The sequence below is a fragment of the Bufo gargarizans genome, chromosome 4, assembly GCF_014858855.1.
Source record: "Bufo gargarizans isolate SCDJY-AF-19 chromosome 4, ASM1485885v1, whole genome shotgun sequence".
NCBI lineage: Eukaryota > Metazoa > Chordata > Amphibia > Anura > Bufonidae > Bufo > Bufo gargarizans.
Window position 1 is genome coordinate 442,752,880 of NC_058083.1, and position 19,362 is coordinate 442,772,241.

The following is a 19,362-nucleotide window of genomic DNA, read 5'->3' on the forward strand; positions in this document are numbered from 1 at the left end:
AATGAGGGCATTACTATTACTGGGGGCACTAATGGGGGCATTCATTCTGAGGTGTACTAATGGGGGAATTAATATTACTTGGGAAACTAATGTGGACGGTATTAATTCTGGGGGGCGCTAATGGGGCATTACTAATACTGGTGGCACTAATGGGGGCATTAATAATTCTGGGTGGCACTAATGGGGGCATTAATAATTCTGGGGACCCTAATGTGGACAGTATTAATTCTAGGGGGCACTAATGGGGGCATTAATATTACTGGGGGCACTAATGAGGGCATTATTAATTCTGGGCGGCACTAATGGGGGCATTAATATTACGGGGTGCACTAATGTAGACAGCATTAATATTGGGGGGAGCTAATGGAGGCATTACTATTACTAGGGGTAGAGATGAGAGGATCGAAGATGACGAAGTGGAATTCAATCTGAATGCATGCAGCCAATCAGCAGCCAGCCAGCCCTGTGATGTCACATCCCTATAAATAACACAGCCATCTTAAAGTCTGCCATTTACCAGTGTACTTAGTGCAGGGAGAGACATCTGCAGGCGCTAGGGACAGTGATAGAAAAAACATCATTGTGCAAACAAATAAAAAAAATTCAAGTGCAGGTAAAGATTATTCAAGGTGTAGGGAAAAGATAGGGAGGAATCATTCCACTGCATTTATGTTGAAAAGGGTTCAGTTGGGGAGGTTACAGCCTGGGTAATAGGATCAATCCTATCACACCTTGCTGCACTGACTGGGGATCTGTCATGGTGGGGAGTAGGGAAAACCCCCCACCGTATAATGTCAGGGATAAAGGGAAAGCAGCTAGGCCAGGACACCGGAATCAGGGAGCAGGTCACCTCTTATTGCATCCCTAATCCTCACCGTATGTGCGGACCTGGATGGTAGGATGGCTCATACCAGGATACCTATGGCCCTGAGTCGCCCTGATAATCCCTCACATAGGAGCAGGGGATAGACGACCTGTTCTTCCCAGAAATGGATGAACAGGAGTCTCAAATGGCCAAGCAGGGAAAGGAAGTCAAGTGGAATCACAGATAAGTATCCAGTGGCAGGGATAACCACTGAACCAAGAACCCAGGAAGGCATGGTAACTTACCTGCCACTGCTGCTGGACAGCACAACAGAACACCACACCAAGGTAAACTGGAACCCATCCAAATGTACTGCAATACAAACACCAAGCGGATGCAGTACGTACTGACACACAAGAACCAGCACTCCAGCAACAGCTCACAAACTTGGCATCTGGTTCACCTGGAAACCATGGAGCCCCCTTCCGGAGACACAACAAACAGGGTGACATGCCATACATAAAACACCAAACAACCACACAGGTAAGGTAGGGAAACATGGAGGACAGTATGGGAATACATCGCTGGAGACATCGATGTCCCACTAGGTGGCCCTCACACTGGAAGATGGAACAACCAGACAGAGATTATAACTAGGGATGAGCGAACCCGATCTGTATAGTTCGGGTTCGTACCGAATTTTGGGGTGTCCGTGACATGGACCCGAACCCGGACATTTTCGGAAAAAGTCCGGGTTTGGGTTCGGTGTTCGTCGCTTTCTTGGCGCTTTTTGAAAGGCTGCAAAGCAGCCAATCAACAAGCGTCATATTACTTGCCCCAAGAGGCCATCACAGCCATGCCTACTATTGGCATGGCTGTGATTGGCCAGAGCACCATGTGACCCAGCCTCTATTTAAGCTGGAGTCACATAGCGCCGCCCGTCACTCTGCTCTGATCAGCATAGGGAGAGGTTGCGGCTGCGACAGTAGGGCGAGATTAGGCAGATTAACTCCTCCAAAGGACTTGATTAATTGATCGATCTGCAGCTGTGGATCATTGAGCTGCTGATACTCAATTGCTCACTGTTTTTAGGCTGCCCAGACCGTTTGTCAGTCACTTTTTTCTGGGGTGATCGGCGGCCATTTTGCGTCTTGTGGTGTGCCAGCACAAGCTGCGACCAAGTGCATTTAACCCTTAATGGTGTGGTTGTTTTTTGGCTAATTCCTACATCAGTGTGAAGCTGTCACACCAAGTGCATTTAACCAACAATAGTCTGGTTATTTTTTGGCCATATACTACATCAGGGGCAAGCGGCGCCTGTCACCAAGTGCATTTAACCCTCAATGGTGTGGTTGTTTTTTGGCTAAATCCTACATCAGGGTTAAGCTGTCACACCAAGTGCATTTAACCAGCAATAGTCTGTTTATTTTTAGGCCATATACTACATCAGGGGCAAGCTGTCACCAAGTGCATTTAACCCTCAATGGTGTGGTTGTTTTTTGGCTAAATCCTACATCAGGCAGGGTGAAGCTGTCACACCAAGTGCATTTAACCAACAATAGTCTGGTTATTTTTTGGCCATATACTACATCAGGGGCAAGCTGCGCCTGTCACCAAGTGCATTTAACCCTCAGTAGTGTGGTTGGTCAAGCTGTCACACCAAGTGCATTTAACCATCAATAGTGTGGTTATTTTTTGGCCATACCCCAGTCTAATTCTGTCAGTAAACGTATACCTGTCACCCAGCGCCTAAATACTAGGCCTCAAGTTTATATCCAGCTAAATCTGTCGTTACTGGTGTGGCTGGTCAAGTTATTTAGTGTCCGTCAAAGCACATTTTTTGTTCTGGGTTGATATACAATTCCCAATTTAGCAATTTCATAATTTAGTGGTTTCTGCTGTATCAGAGCTATTTGAAATCTATCCCTAAATGGGTATATCATATTCAAGGTGCACATAGGGTCATTCAGAATAACTTCACACACACGCTACAGTGCATTTCCAAGTCTAATTCTGTCAGTAAACGTATACCTGTCACCCAGCGCCTAAATACTAGGCCTCAAATTTATATCCTGCTAAATCTGTCGTTACTGCTGTACTGTTGTGGCTGGGCAGGTTATTTAGTGTCTGTCAAAGCACAGTTTTTGTTCTGGGTTGAAATACAATTCCCAATTTAGCAATTTCCTAATTTAGTGGTTTCTGCTGTATCAGGCCTACTTTAAATACATCCCTAAAAGGGTATATCAGAATCAAGGTGCTGATAGGGTCATTCTGAATAACTTGATACACACGCTACTGTGCATATCCCAGTCTAATTCTGTCAGTAAACGTATACCTGTCACCCAGCGCCTAAATACTAGGCCTCAAATTTATATCCTGCTAAATCTGTTGTTACTGCTGTACTGTTGTGGCTGGGCAAGTTATTTAGTGTCCGTCCAAGCACAGTTTTTGTTCTGGGTTGAAATACAATTCCCAATTTAGCAATTTCATAATTTAGTGGTTTCTGCTGTATCAGAGCTATTTGAAATCTATCCCTAAAAGGGTATATCATATTCAAGATGCACATAGGGTCATTCTGAATAACTTCACACACCCGCTACTGTGAATTTCCAAGTCTAATTCTGTCAGTAAACCTATACCTGTCACCCAGCGCCTAAATACTAGGCCTCAAATTTATATCCTGCTAAATCTGTCGTTACTGCTGTACTGTTGTGGCTGGGCAAGTTATTTAGTGTCCGTCCAAGCACAGTTTTTGTTCTGGGTTGAAATACAATTCCTAATTTAGCAATTTCCTAATTTAGTGGTTTCTGCTGTATCAGACCTACTTTAAATACATCCCTAAAAGGGTATATCAGAATCAAGGTGCTGATAGGGTCATTCTGAATAACTTCACACACACGCTACTGTGCATATCCCAGTCTAATTCTGTCAGTAAACCTATACCTGTCACCCAGCGCCTAAATACTAGGCCTCAAATTTATATCCTGCTAAATCTATCGTTACTGCTGTACTGTTGTGGCTGGGCAAGTTATTTAGTGTCCTTCAAAGCACAGTTTTTGTTCTGGGTTGAAATACAATTCCCAATTTAGCAATTTCATAATTTAGTGGTTTCTGCTGTATCAGAGCTATTTGAAATCTATTCCTAAAAGGGTATATCATACATTTCCAAGTCTAATTCTGTCAGTAAACCTATACCTGTCACCCAGCGCCTAAATACTAGGCCTCAAATTTATATTCAGCTGAATTTGAATACAATACATTGGGCCAAATAATATTTTTGTTGTTGTGGTGAAAGATAACAATGAGGAAAACATCTAGTAAGGGACGCGGACGTGGACATGGTCGTGGTGGTGTTAGTGGACCCTCTGGTGCTGGGAGAGGACGTGGCCGTTCTGCCACATCCACACGTCCTAGTGTACCAACTACCTCAGGTCCCAGTAGCCGCCAGAATTTACAGCGATATATGGTGGGGCCCAATGCCGTTCTAAGGATGGTAAGGCCTGAGCAGGTACAGGCATTAGTCAATTGGGTGGCCGACAGTGGATCCAGCACGTTCACATTATCTCCCACTCAGTCTTCTGCAGAAAGCGCACAGATGGCGCCTGAAAACCAACCCCATCAGTCTATCACATCACCCCCATGCATATCAGGGAAACTGTCTGAGCCTCAAGTTATGCAGCAGTCTCTTATGCTGTTGGAAGACTCTGCTGGCACGGTTTCCCAAGGGCATCCACCTAGCCCTTCCCCAGCGGTGGAAGACATAGAATGCACTGACGCACAACCACTTATGTTTCCTGATGATGAGGACATGGGAATACCACCTCAGCAAGTCTCTGATGATGACGAAACACAGGTGCCAACTGATGCGTCTTTCTGCAGTGTGCAGACTGAACAGGAGGTCAGGGATCAAGACTGGGTGGAAGACGATGCAGGGGACGATGAGGTCCTAGACCCCACATGGAATGAAGGTCGTGCCACTGACTTTCACAGTTCGGAGGAAGAGGCAGTGGTGAGACCGAGCCAACAGCGTAGCAAAAGAGGGAGCAGTGGGCAAAAGCAGAACACCCGCCGCCAAGAGACTCCGCCTGCTACTGACCGCCGCCATCTGGGACCGAGCACCCCAAAGGCAGCTTCAAGGAGTTCCCTGGCATGGCACTTCTTCAAACAATGTGCTGACGACAAGACCCGAGTGGTTTGCACGCTGTGCCATCAGAGCCTGAAGCGAGGCATTAACGTTCTGAACCTTAGCACAACCTGCATGACCAGGCACCTGCATGCAAAGCATGAACTGCAGTGGAGTAAACACCTTAAAAACAAGGAAGTCACTCAGGCTCGCCCTGCTACCTCTTCTGCTGCTGCCGCCTTGGCCTCTTCTGCTGCTGCCGCCTCGGCCTCTTCTGCTGCTGCCGCCTTGGCCTCTTCCTCCACCTCTGGAGGAACGTTGGCACCTGCCGCCCAGCAAACAGGGGATGTACCACCAACACCACCACCACCTCCGTCACCAAGCATCTCAAACATGTCACACGGCAGCGTTCAGCTCTCCATCTCACAAACATTTGAGAGAAAGCGTAAATTCCCACCTAGCCACCCTCGATCCCTGGCCCTGAATGCCAGCATTTCTAAACTACTGGCCTATGAAATGCTGTCATTTAGGCTGGTGGACACAGACAGCTTCAAACAGCTCATGTCGCTTGCTGTCCCACAGTATGTTGTTCCCAGCCGCCACTACTTCTCCAAGAGAGCTGTGCCTTCCCTGCACAACCAAGTATCCGATAAAATCAAGTGTGCACTGCGCAACGCCATCTGTAGCAAGGTCCACCTAACCACAGATACGTGGACCAGTAAGCATGGCCAGGGACGCTATATCTCCCTAACTGCACACTGGGTAAATGTAGTGGCAGCTGGGCCCCAGGCGGAGAGCTGTTTGGCACACGTCCTTCCGCCGGCAAGGATCGCAGGGCAACATTCTTTGCTTTCTGTTGCCACCTCCTCCTTCTCGGCTTCCTCCTCCTCTTCTTCCACCTGCTCATCTAGTCAGCCACACACCTTCACCACCAACTTCAGCACAGCCCGGGCTAAACGTCAGCAGGCCATTCTGAAACTCATATGTTTGGGGGACAGGCCCCACACCGCACAGGAGTTGTGGCGTGGTATAGAACAACAGACCGACGAGTGGTTGCTGCCGGTGAGCCTCAAGCCCGGCCTGGTGGTGTGCGATAATGGGCGAAATCTTGTTGCAGCTCTGGGACTAGCCGGTTTGACGCACATCCCTTGCCTGGCGCATGTGCTGAATTTGGTGGTGCAGAAGTTCATTCACAACTACCCCGACAGGTCAGAGCTGCTGCATAAAGTGCGGGCCGTCTGTTCGCGCTTCCGGCGTTCACATCCTGCCGCTGCTCGCTTGTCTGCGCTACAGCGTAACTTCGGCCTTCCCGCTCACCGCCTCATATGCGACGTGCCCACCAGGTGGAACTCCACCTTGCACACGCTGGACAGACTGTGCGAGCAGCAGCAGGCCATAGTGGAGTTTCAGCTGCAGCACGCACGCGTCAGTCGTACTGCGGAACAGCATCACTTCACCACCAATGACTGTGCCTCCATGCGAGACCTGTATGCCCTGTTGCGCTGTTTCCAGTACTCCACCAACATGGCCAGTGGCGATGACGCCGTTATCAGCGTTACAATACCACTTCTATGTATCCTTGAGAAAACACTTAGGGCGATGATGCAAGAGGAGGTGGCCCATGAGGAGGAGGAGGAGGAGGAAGAGGGGTCATTTTTAGCACTTTCAGGCCAGTTTCTTCGAAGTGACTCAGAGGGAGGTTTTTTGCAACAGCAGAGGCCAGGTACAAATGTGGCCAGCCAGGGCCCACTACTGGAGGACGAGGAGGATGAGGAGGAGGTGGAGGAGGATGAGGATGAAGCATGGTCACAGCGGGGTGGCACCCAATGCAGCTCGGGCCCATCACTGGTGCGTGGCTGGGGGGAAAGGCAGGACGATGATGATACGCCTCCCACAGAGGACAGCTTGTCCTTACCCCTGGGCAGCCTGGCACACATGAGCGACTAAATGCTGCAGTGCCTGCGCAACGACAGCAGAGTTGCCCACATTTTAACGTGTGCGGACTACTGGGTTGCCACCCTGCTGGATCCACGCTACAAAGACAATGTGCCCACCTTACTTCCTGCACTGGAGCGTGATAGGAAGATGCGCGAGTACAAGCGCACGTTGGTAGACGCGCTACTGAGAGCATTCGCAAATGTCACAGGGGAACAAGTGGAAGCCCAAGGCCAAGGCAGAGGAGGAGTAAGAGGTCGCCAAGGCAGCTGTGTCACGGCCAGCTCCTCTGAGGGCAGGGTTAGCATGGCAGAGATGTGGAAAAGTTTTGTCAACACGCCACAGCTAACTGCACCACCACCTGATACGCAACGTGTTAGCATGAGGCAACATTTCACTAACATGGTGGAACAGTACGTGTGCACACCCCTCCACGTTCTGACTGATGGTTCGGCCCCATTCAACTTCTGGGTCTCTAAATTGTCCACGTGGCCAGAGCTAGCCTTTTATGCCTTGGAGGTGCTGGCCTGCCCGGCGGCCAGCGTTTTGTCTGAACGTGTACTCAGCACAGCAGGGGGCGTCATTACAGACAAACGCAGCCGCCTATCTACAGCCAATGTGGACAAGCTGACGTTCATAAAAATGAACCAGGCATGGATCCCACAGGACCTGTCCGTCCCTTGTCCAGATTAGACATTAACTACCTCCCCTTAACCATATATTATTATACTCCAGGGCACTTCCTCATTCAATCCTATTTTTATTTTCATTTTACCATTATATTGCGAGGCTACCCAAAGTTGAATGAACCTCTTCTCTGTCTGGGTGCCGGGGTCTAAATATATGCCAATGGACTGCTCAAATGTTGGGTGACGTGAAGCCTGATTCTCTGCTATGACATGCAGACTAATTCTCTGCTGACATGAAGCCAGATTCTCTGTTACGGGACCTCTATCCTCTGCCTGGGTGCTGGGCCTAAATATCTGACAATGGACTGTTGCAGTGGTGGCTGACATGAAGCCTGATTCTCTGCTATGACATGCAGACTAATTCTCTGCTGACATGAAGACAGATTCTCTGTTACGGGACCTCTCTCCTCTGCCTGTGTGCTGGGCCTAAATATATGCCAATGGACTGTTGCAGTGGTGGCTGACGTGAAGCCTGATTCTCTGCTATGACATGCAGACTGATTCTCTGCTGACATGAAGACAGATTCTCTGTTACGGGACCTCTCTCCTCTGCCTGGGTGCTGGGCCTAAATATATGACAATGGACTGTTGCACTGGTGGCTGACGTGAAGCCTGATTCTCTGCTATGACATGCAGACTGATTCTCTGCTGACATGAAGACAGATTCTCTGTTACGGGACCTCTCTCCTCTGCCTGGGTGCTGGGCCTAAATATCTGACAATGGACTGTTGCAGTGGTGGCTGACGTAAAGCCTGATTCTCTGCTATGACATGCAGACTAATTCTCTGCTGACATGAAGACAGATTCTCTGTTACGGGACCTCTCTCCTCTGCCTGTGTGCTGGGCCTAAATATATGCCAATGAACTGTTGCAGTGGAGGCTGACGTGAAGCCTGATTCTCTGCTATGACATGCAGACTGATTCTCTGCTGACATGAAGCCAGATCCTCTGTTACGGGACCTCTCTCCTCTGCCTGGGTGCTGGGCCTAAATATATGACAATGGACTGTTGCACTGGTGGCTGACGTGAAGCCTGATTCTCTGCTATGACATGCAGACTGATTCTCTGCTGACATGAAGCCAGATTCTCTGTTACGGGACCTCTCTCCTCTGCCTGGGTGCTGGGCCTAAATATCTGACAATGGACTGTTGCAGTGGTGGCTGACGTGAAGCCTGATTCTCTGCTATGACATGCAACACGTCAGACCTGCAGGGTATAGCGAAGTGAGGTCACGGTTATGGGCAATCGAGGGTTACTCACTGTATTGGAGAACCCTGGGCAGGCGCGTGGCAGTGAAGGAGAGGTAGACACGGTTCCTCTGGGGCACACTCTGTATATAGGGACCAGGCCTGATGGTGGATGAGGTGCCCTGGATGTTACAGGTATTTTGAGTGCCTGGGGCAAGGTCCCTGTTGGATTTGTGACGCCAGTGTATTTGGACGGTGGCACGCCGGTTGGTAGTTGGAATGATGTAGGTACACAGGTAGAATAGTGAACCAAATGTTACTTTTACTGAACAGTTCAACTTTGTACAGCAGGTGGTAACACAGTCTTTCAAATCACAGATCCACAAGTAGGCTTATTCACACAATGGCAGGTAATTATTATGCAAGATACGCAGAGGGTAAATTCACAATGCACTCAGAAGCAGGTTGTACCTTTCCTCAGAAATAATGTACACTGTCCTTTCTAGAACTCCTGTTCTGGCTTTATATCCCAAGGCCCGGATGCCTAAAGGGTGGCTTAAATCCTTGGTAACTATCTTCCTCAGGTATTAGATTCTTGCTGTTCTTTCTACTGCATCTGCCCATCAGGGTTACTTATCTTTCCCTGGATCTCCCCTTCTTGGCTGGTGATTGACTGTGGGTTTCTCCCAGGAGGTTCTGTCCTGCAACTGGGGTGCCTCTACTGAGCTAATCCTAGCCTCAGGAGCTTCAGGTGGACGAAGTGACTCCTCTAGTCCCCTGGAATAAAACTAACTCTTCCCTGTCTGGGCCTTCCTATATATAACTAGGGCTCTCCAGCTTCCCCTAATGTCCGGGAGGCTAAACTACACCCTAACAGGCCTGACACCCAGATAATACAGGGAAAACAAACACATGACATTTAATGCAATGAAACACATTAACCTGTGCAGTGCCCACCTTTACCTAGTGGGACACTACATACCCCCACGCTATAACGTCGCCCGTCCTCGGCGCAACATGGAGGGTCCGCCCATCTGGAAGCGGCAACCTGAAAGACAGATGAGAACATGCATATACAGTATTCACCACATTAACAATATCACAGTTGATAAATACACTGAAAGGAGTGATGACAAGGGGCGTCGTTCTCTTCTCTCAGGATAATGTGAGGGAACAGGGGCGCTGACCTGGCACAGCGTATCAATAAACCAGGATAGTCCGTATAAAAGTAAATAAACATAAGTCCTTGGAGGCTCAAAGAACAACATGAGTCCGTACCCAGGCTTGCAACGGTTAAACAGGGGTTTCCCGTGAGGGCCTACCTGGGCCCATAATGTAGTCCCCGAACCTCACAGGTGGGTGCCCCCTGGTAGAACGGGTACACCTCCTTACTGACGGGGATTCTTCCTGCCCGGATTCAGGAATGTCAGAGGAGCCCACCGCCTCTGGAGCTTCTTCAGGAGGCTGAGGACTAACAGGAACAGGAGCAGGAACCAATAAATTCAACCAAGGCGTGAGGGCCCAGTGGAGCGGCTCTTTATCATGGATTAAGTTCTCCACAGCCTGCATAGGGTCCATAGGTGGAGCCGGCAACTCTTCCTCAGTAGGCTCAGGCTCCATCTCCTCTGCCGCTGGTTCTCCTTCTATACAGGGCTTGAGGCGGTTCCTGTGAACAACTTGGGGACCTTTTCCTTCCCTGGAGACCTGGTAAATGTGGGCCGCAGTATTGGGTATGGCAGTAATAAGGTAGGGAATCCTTTCCCATTTGCTGTCCAACTTGCTGGTCCGGTGGTTGTTTTTCAACCATACCTTGTCTCCCAGAGCCAGGGGTCCCGCATGGGCAGTCTGATCATAGTCCTTCTGCTGCCTTTCTCGAACAATCTCCATCCGTTCCTGGACAATCTCCTTAGCATTAAGAAGACGCCTTTGGTGTTCCACTACCCAATCAGTCTTGGGCAGTGGGTTGATCTCATCCGGCACCTGCACCCCTAGGGAGTGGTCCGCAGGCAATCTCCCTTGTTGGCCGAACATCAAATAGAACGGGATGTAACCGGTGGAACAATGGATGGTGTTGTTGTAAGTGTACATAAGCTGCGGCAACAGAGTAGGCCAATCTCCCCTCGTCTTAGGGGATACTGCTCTCAGCATTTCAATGAGAGTCTTATTCATTTTCTCACAGAGTCCGTTACCTTGCGGATGATAAGCGGTGGTCCGGACCTTCTGGCAGTTGTGTAGCAGGCACATCTCATGAAACAGCTGTGACTGAAACGCAGACCCTTGATCGGTGAGGATCCTTTCTGGGCAGCCGTAGGGCAGCAGGAAATGCTTCCAGAACGCCTCCGCTGTGGTCTTGGCTGTCAGGTCTTTGACAGGCACTGCTACGACAAACTTAGTGAAGTGATCAATTATAGTCATGGCATATGTATACCCTGAGCGACTCGGCTCTAACTTTACATGATCAATGGCAACAAGTTCTAAAGGAGCCTTACTTACAATAGAATGGAGAGGTGCCCTCTGGTCATGGCGTTCAGTCCGCCCCACAGCACAGGCAGTGCATTCTCGGCACCATTTCTCAATATCTTCTCTCATCCCGATCCAATAGAATCTTCTGCGAATGGTGGCCTCAGTCTTTTGCACACCGAAGTGTCCGGACTGGTTGTGGTACATATCCAGCACCAGGCTGGCATCCCGACGTGGCAGGAGAATTTGATACACTCTATCATAGGACACTGGATCCAGACTCCTTCTGAGCAACAGGCCCTTTTGAAGGAACAGTTGGTGGCGATGTCTCCACAGTCTCACTAGCTCTGGGTCTGCACTCTTCCTGCGGATCCTCTCAGGGATTTTTCCACTGGTAAGGAAGTCAAGCAGTTCACCGAGGACTCTACTTTCGGACTGGAGCTTAATCCATCTTTCTTGATCACCTCTGGCCTCAGGACCATCTGATGAGGAAGGATCAGCAGCAGGGGAATCTTCAGTACGTATATTATCCTGCTGGGTAAATTTATTATAGAACGCTGGCATCTCCACCTCTTCCCAGGCATCTTTCGGTTCATCTGGGGCTTCTGTAGTGGGGAGTCGTGACAGAGCATCAGCGTTATCATTGGAGCGGCCTGCCCGATACTTCACAGTAAAATCATAGTTGGCCAGGCGGGAGGCCCATCTTTGCTCCAGTGCCCCTAATTTGGCTGTATTCAGATGCGCCAGGGGATTATTATCTGTGAAGGCAACAAACGGTGTGGCAGCGAGATAGTTCGTGAACTTTTCGGTCACAGCCCACACTAAGGCAAGAAACTCCAGCTTGAAAGAACTGTAATTCTGGTCGTTCTTCTCAGCTCCCTTCAGGGATCTGCTGGCGTAGGCAATTACCCTTTCTTTGTTATCTTGCACTTGAGTCAACATGGCCCCCAGGCTCTTTTACTGGCATCTGTGTAGAGGTGGAATGGCTTCTGATAATCTGGGTAACCCAGAACAGGGGGTTCAGTCAACTTCTTCTTTAGGAGTTGGAAGGCAATTTCCCGCTCTTCATTCCACTCAACAGGAATAGGAGTCTTTGGGCTCTTTTTTGGATGCCCCCTCAAGAGTTCCTGGATGGGATCCGCAATTTGTGCGAAATGCGGGATGAATCGCCTATAATACCCTGCAAAACTGAGAAAGCTTCTCACCTCTTTCACGGTCGTAGGAGTAGGCCAGTTACAGACAGCAGCAAGTTTATCAGGATCAGGCTGTACTCCTTCGGCACTGACAACGTGCCCGAGATATTTGACGGCTGGTTTCAGCAGGTGGCACTTGGATGGCTTGATTTTGAGCCCATATTTAGTAAGAACTTGAAACACCTCACCCAGGTGCTTTAGATGGTCCTCATACGTCTTGGAGTATATAATGACGTCATCCAGGTATAATAGTACCGTCTCAAAATTCCTATGGCCTAAACAACGTTCCATCAGCCTCTGGAACGTTCCTGGAGCATTACACAGTCCAAATGGCATATAATTGAATTCAAACAGGCCCATAGGTGTAGTGAAAGCAGTCTTTTCTCGGATCACATCCTGGAAAGACACCTGGAAAAGCTGAGCAACGGGGCAGTGTTTAAAGAGAGTAACGGGATGATCACCAAAGTTGATTAAACGAACAGGCACTTTACCTTGAGACACGGTCACCAGGCTCTTGGCTGTCCGTATGAAGGGATGATCTTTAATGGGAATAGGTTCCACTAGGGCTTGATAGTCCTGGCCCTGGATCCCTAATACAGCACGGCACCACAGGATGATCTGGGAATTTGGAGGCAAAATTACCGGCCGGTTATCCCGGATCCGGACAGTGCAAATTTCTCCTTTCTTGTTGGCGAACCTTTGTTGAGCACACAGCACGCTAATAGTCTTTTGAATAACTCTTCTAGAAGCAGGTGAGGTGGAAGATATGGTCTGATTCAATGCTTCAAGCACTTCGGAGTAACAATTTTTAAGAACATTAGTCCCTAAGATCACAGGGTGTCCTCCTTTATCTCCGGCTTGTACCACAATCACGCCTTGCTGTGGCAGGGTGGCTTCTCCCACCTGAAGGGTAGGTTCCCAGTACCCATGCACTTTCACTGGCTTACCGTTGCTAGCGATAATATCTAGCCAGGACTCTGGTGGCTGCGTGAGGAGACTTGGATCCCAGAACTTGTCAAAGGCAGGCCGTTGAATGGTGGTGACCTGTGACCCAGTGTCCAACAGGGCTTCAAAGGGTATCCCGTTGATACATATATAAATTTTCGGACGGGATCCTACATACTTAGGCATTCATTTTGGATCCTTTGGACCTACTGTTCTACCTCCCGAGGGGCGGTCCTCTGCCTCAGGGGTTACTCGTTTAACTGCCAGCACATCGATTCAGTATGTCCATATTTCTTGCAGTGATGGCAGACAGGCTGTTTTCTACTTCTGGGCCGGTACTTTGGTCGCCCATCAGGCTCTTTTGGATATACATCTCCATATGCAGGTGGGAGCCTTGGAGGAAAAGGACCTTCATCTTCTAGTAACAATGGTCTCTCCCACTCCTCCATCTTCTTGCACACCTTCTCTAGACTTAGAGTAAGATAGTTCACTTGCTCCATTAGTGCTGCCACTACATCCGTGACTGGAGCTTGGGTGGCTTGACCGACTCCTGCAGCACCCACATTAACAGTCTTTGGCTGACAAGCCTGGGGTTCAGGGAAGGTTGCTGGCCCTGGAGCAGGGTTCTGGCCTAGTATGCTGATGGACAATTCTTTAAAATCCAAGAATGTACAGTGCGGGTGTTGGGCTGACAACGTCCGTAGCTGGCCCTTTAAATGTTCAGTTCTTATGCCTGCAATGAATTGCTCTCCGGTCCTGGTCCTCAGCTTCTTTAGGATCCACTTGGACTACAGCTCTCAGCGTCTCCTGTAAGGACAGGGCAAAATCACGGAGCGACTCACCAGGCTGCTGCTTTCTGCTGAAGAAACGCATTTTAACTTCTGACACCGTTCTGGCTTCAAATGTGGTGCCCAAACGTTCAAAGATCTGTTCCAGGCTATTTTTCTCAGAACGGGGCCATGACATTACTTCCCTGCGGGCGGCCCCTTCTAACTGAGCTAAGAGGATCTCCATTTGCTGCTCAGCATTGATGGGATAAAGCCGGAACAAAGCCAGTATCTGTTCCCTAAAGCCTTTTAACTTGTGGGCTTCCCCTGAATAACGTGGGAACCAGGGGGCCCCGAAATAGTACGGCATGGTTAGCGGCATCAGGCTTGGCGGTGCCGCGGCGGCAGGGGCCCTAGAGTCGGCTGCGGGTACTTCAGCAGGCACGACTGGGGCTGCCTGTGCGATTTCCTCGACTGCGGACATGGCGTTGCTAGGTGGGTATGGCCTTTTAAATGTAGCGGAGTGGACCGGAGCGGCAATGGCAGTAGCGTCAACTTTTTTTTCTTTCAGACAAGTCTTTGGGTACTAGAGGGGGTCCCTCCGGTGCCCTGGCAGGGGTCGGGAAGCTCCCGGTAAGGTAAGCGGAGAAGCCGGCAAAAGTTTTTGAAGTCGGTACTTACTCCGGTGGTGCTCGCTCCAAGTCTCGCGAGATGCGCAGCTACGGGTGTCGGACGTCCTGCGTACTGCGTCAGCAGGTGGGCGTGGCCTCTCGTAGCTCTGGGACTCAGGTAGGCGGCGTTCTTCTTCCTCGTTGGCTGGGCGATAGCTCGCCTGATTCTTTTCGCGCCAAAGTCCTCTTTCTCGCACCAAACAGCTCCACGAGGCGCACTTGTAATCCGATCAGGTTAAGAGGGCAATTTGGCTGTCTATTCACTGACAGCAAGCGGTGACTTAAATCGGCAGCAAACAGTCCAGATAACAAAATGTTCACCCCGCAATTATCACAGTTCACTTTGGCCCAGCAATTTGCAATAAAACAATTAGGGCTTGTCACTTTAAGGCAATAAACAGCACACAGTTCTTGTATCCGCAATGGCGCAGGAATGTTCGTATCCTGTTCGTGACGCCAATTTATGCAACACGCCAGACCTGCAGGGTATAGCGAAGTGAGGTCACGGTTATGGGCAATCAAGGGTTACTCACTGTATTGGAGAACCCTGGGCAGGCGCGTGGCAGTGAAGGAGAGGTAGACACGGTTCCTCTGGGGCACACTCTGTATATAGGGACCAGGCCTAATGGTGGATGAGGTGCCCTGGATGTTACAGGTATTTTGAGTGCCTGGGGCAAGGTCCCTGTTGGATTCGTGACGCCAGTGCCTTTGGACGGTGGCACGCCGGTTGGTAGATGGAATGATGTAGGTACACAGGTAGAATAGTGAACCAAACGTTACTTTTACTGAACAGGTCAACTTTGTACAGCAGGTGGTAACACAGTCTTTCAAATCACAGTTCCACAAGTAGGCTTATTCACACAATGGCAGGTAATAATTTTGCAAGATACGCAGAGGGTAAATTCACAATGCACTCAGAAGCAGGTTGTGCCTTTCCTCAGAAATAATGTACACTGTCCTTTCTAGAACTCCTGTTCTGGCTTTATATCCCAAGGCCCAGATGCCTAAAGGGTGGCTTAAATCCTTGGTAACTATCTTCCTCGGGTATTAGATTCTTGCTGCACTTTCTACTGCATCTGCCCATCAGGGTTACTTATCTTTCCCTGGATCTCCCCTTCTTGGCTGGTGATTGACTGTGGGTTTCTCCCAGGAGGTTCTGTCCTGCAACTGGGGTGCCTCTACTGAGCTAATCCTAGCCTCAGGAGCTTCAGGTGGACGAAGTGACTCCTCTAGTCCCCTGGAATAAAACTAACTCTTCCCTGTCTGGGCCTTCCTATATATAACTAGGACTCTCCAGCTCCCCCTAACGTCCGGGAGGCTAAACTACACCCTAACAGGCCTGACACCCAGATAATACAGGGAAAACAAACACATGACATTTAATGCAATGAAACACATTAACCTGTGCAGTGCCCACCTTTACCTAGTGGGACACTACAGACATGCAGACTGATTCTCTGCTGACATGAAGCCAGATCCTCTGTTACGGGACCTCTCTCCTCTGCCTGGGTGCTGGGCCTAAATATATGCCAATGGACTGTTGCAGTGGTGGCTGACGTGAAGCCTGATTTTACCACATGACAGGAGGCTTCATATTTTGCATTAAACTCTCTTTACTTACTCCATATAGCAGTAAGGAAACAGTTAAAACAGTAACCAATCAAAATGCAATAGGAGGTAATATATTCTGAGCCGTGAGACTCCTCCTCCTCTTTCTTTACTGCTCCATCAGACAGACAGATCAGAGTTTCTGCTCTCCCAGTTATAAGGTTTTGGGGGTTACGTATTTCCATTTGAGTGTTTTTCTTTCTATCCTTGTGGTAATATTTAATGCCTACCGCTATATTTTGGGGGGTTTGTGGCTCCGGCGAAATTTTTTCTCCTCAGTTGGTCTCCCGTCCCTGTCTGGCCTTCTCACTTTACTAGCCAATTTATTTATTTACTAGCACCCCCCCGCCCCCCCCCCCAGGATTAGGGTGAGGGGTAACGTTCACCCCATCTGCGAATATCGCGTCGCGGTTTTTCGCCGCGCATTCTCGGCTGCCGCTCGCGGGATCCTCTCCTCAGGCGTCAGCAACGGCAATTACGCTCGCGTCTCGCGAGAACTGTGGCCGCCATTTTGGATATCCGAGACTCCATTTCCACCGCGCTCGGTTTTTGCAGTAAGTCCATTACAACCCTGCCGTCATACTATTTGCTTTTGTGCTCCGTGTCAGAACCTTCACTGTGTCTCTCCTCCTTCACAGCTCGGATCGCATAAGCCTGTCAGACGACCAGGCAGGGCTCTCAAATTCTGTGGCCGTTTGTCCAGGCCTCATCACTGCAGGGTTCATTCCCTGGGCTTTGGGGTGTCGCCCCGATCTTGCTGCTGCTACAGAGGTGTCAGACATACATCCTCTATTCCTGGGTGCTGCCCAGTACAAAAATCCCAATTTACCCTGCTGGGGTTATAGGTACTGCTGGTACCATCTCTATATATACTTTATACTACCCTGTGCCAGGGTGCTGTTGGACAATGGACCAGAACGCTGCACAGCTTCAGGCCATGATTAATGAGGCAGTTGCTGCCTCGATGGAGAAGGCTTTCTCCAGGATTATGACGGCGGCTGATGGGCCAGATGACCTCGCTGTGGTCCAGCAACAGGACTACGATTCCGAGGCTTCGGGGTCACAGGTTCGTGCCGACACTCGGCCACAAAAACGCCATTGGAAAGGAGAGAAGGGCTCTGCCAATCCGGACAGGGGCAAGGCCCCCGCCAAGCGTGAAAAACCGTCTCCTCTCGCTCCCTCGCCTGAACATCACTACTCCTCGGACGAGGAGGATAAGCTTTCTCCGTCCATGAATATTCTGGACTCGTGGCAGGCCGCGGACTCCGACGTTCCGGAGGACGCCTGGGGCTCAGATGAGGGCGCGTTTTCCGGTGACCAAAGGGGCACCTTTTTCGAAACCGCCCAGCTACCCGACGACTCGGCGCCACCGCTGGAGGATGAGGAAACCATCCTGGACCCCTCCGGCCAACGTCTCTTCGATCCGAGAAACATCCGTCATCCACGTTCTGGGGACTGGACGCCTCCGGATCACCTCGAAAAGTTTATGCACCTATGGCTACGCAAACCTATGGACAAAACGGTTCGCAACCGTATACGATCCGAATGCCCTCGCCCTCTGTTACCCGACTTCGTGGCGCAAACTCCGGAGTTCGACCAGATCATGACCACCTTTATGTCTAGGGGTGGTCGGGACCCTCGCAAATGGGTTGAGAAGGCATTCCACGGCGTACAGGATAAGCTGTTGGACTCCATTGGTCCACTTTCCCGCATTTTGTATTTGGCGGATGATGCCCTAGCGCGATCAGAGGTGTTTGACGCTAATATGGTTCGTGAATGGGCTCACGACATGAGAGAATGGGCACAACGGTGCTTCTGCTTTGTAGGCAACGCCAACGTAGCCCTCTCTTCTGAGAGGAGGAAAGCAGCATTACTCCGTCTTGACGGAAAATTGGTGGAATTGGGCACCAAAGAACTAGGACCTCTGGCACAGGGCAAGCTATTTGGTGAGACTTTTCTGAAGGAGCTCAATAGACATGTGAATGTCTTTACCTCGCTTAACAAAGCACAGACCTCCATGAAGCGGGTCTTCCGAGCCAACTCCCAAAGGGGTGTTTTTGGAAGGGCTGGCCGCCACAGGGGCCGAGCAGCCAGCCGATTCTGGCCTTCGGGCCCCAGTTCTCAAAGGCCTCAACCGTTCTACCCAGAAGCAGGCTATAGACAGCCTTTCTCCTTCACCAGAGGAGCCGACAGAGGTCGTGGATCACGTGCCCGGGGCAGGGCTCGCTTCAACTCCACCGGTAAGTCGTCACCTGTTGCAGGTACCTCTTCTCACTCATACAGCAGGTCGTATTTCCCTTTGTTTTCAGAACTGGGCGGCTATATCGTCGGACGCATGGATACTCCAGACGGTGCAGGGTTACGTCATATACTTCGTGGGACGTCCAGACCAGTCGATCCTGCCGCATCCTTTTCTCTGCTCCGCAGAGGACTACAGGTTGATAGCAAACGAGCTACTAGACCTCCACTCCAAAGGTGCGGTGGAGCCCGCACACGATCAGGGAGGCTTTTTCAGCAATCTTTTCCTGGTGAAGAAAAAGACCGGGGATTTCAGACCAGTCTTAAATTTATAAAAGCTCAACTCCTACGTGCGATACAGGCACTTCAAGATGGAGGGCATACACCTTCTGAGGGACCTCCTTCGAGACGGAGATTGGTTCACGAGACTGGACCTCAAAGACGCGTACTTGTCGGTACCGGTCCACTTGACCTGCCGACGTTTCCTCAGATTCCTGTGGCAAGGTCGACCGTGGCAGTTCACGTGCCTCCCTTTCGGCCTCAGTTCAGCCCCGTGGTGTTTCACCAAGTTGCTGAAGCCTGTGGTCGCACATCTTCGTGCTCAAGGGATTCGGTGCATTATATACCTGGACGACCTGCTTCTGTTTTGCAACGACAGGTCCGGACTGACTCGGCACACACGTTTTACCGTCGACTTCCTGACCTCCCTGGGGTTCGTGGTGAACTTCTTGAAGTCGGAGT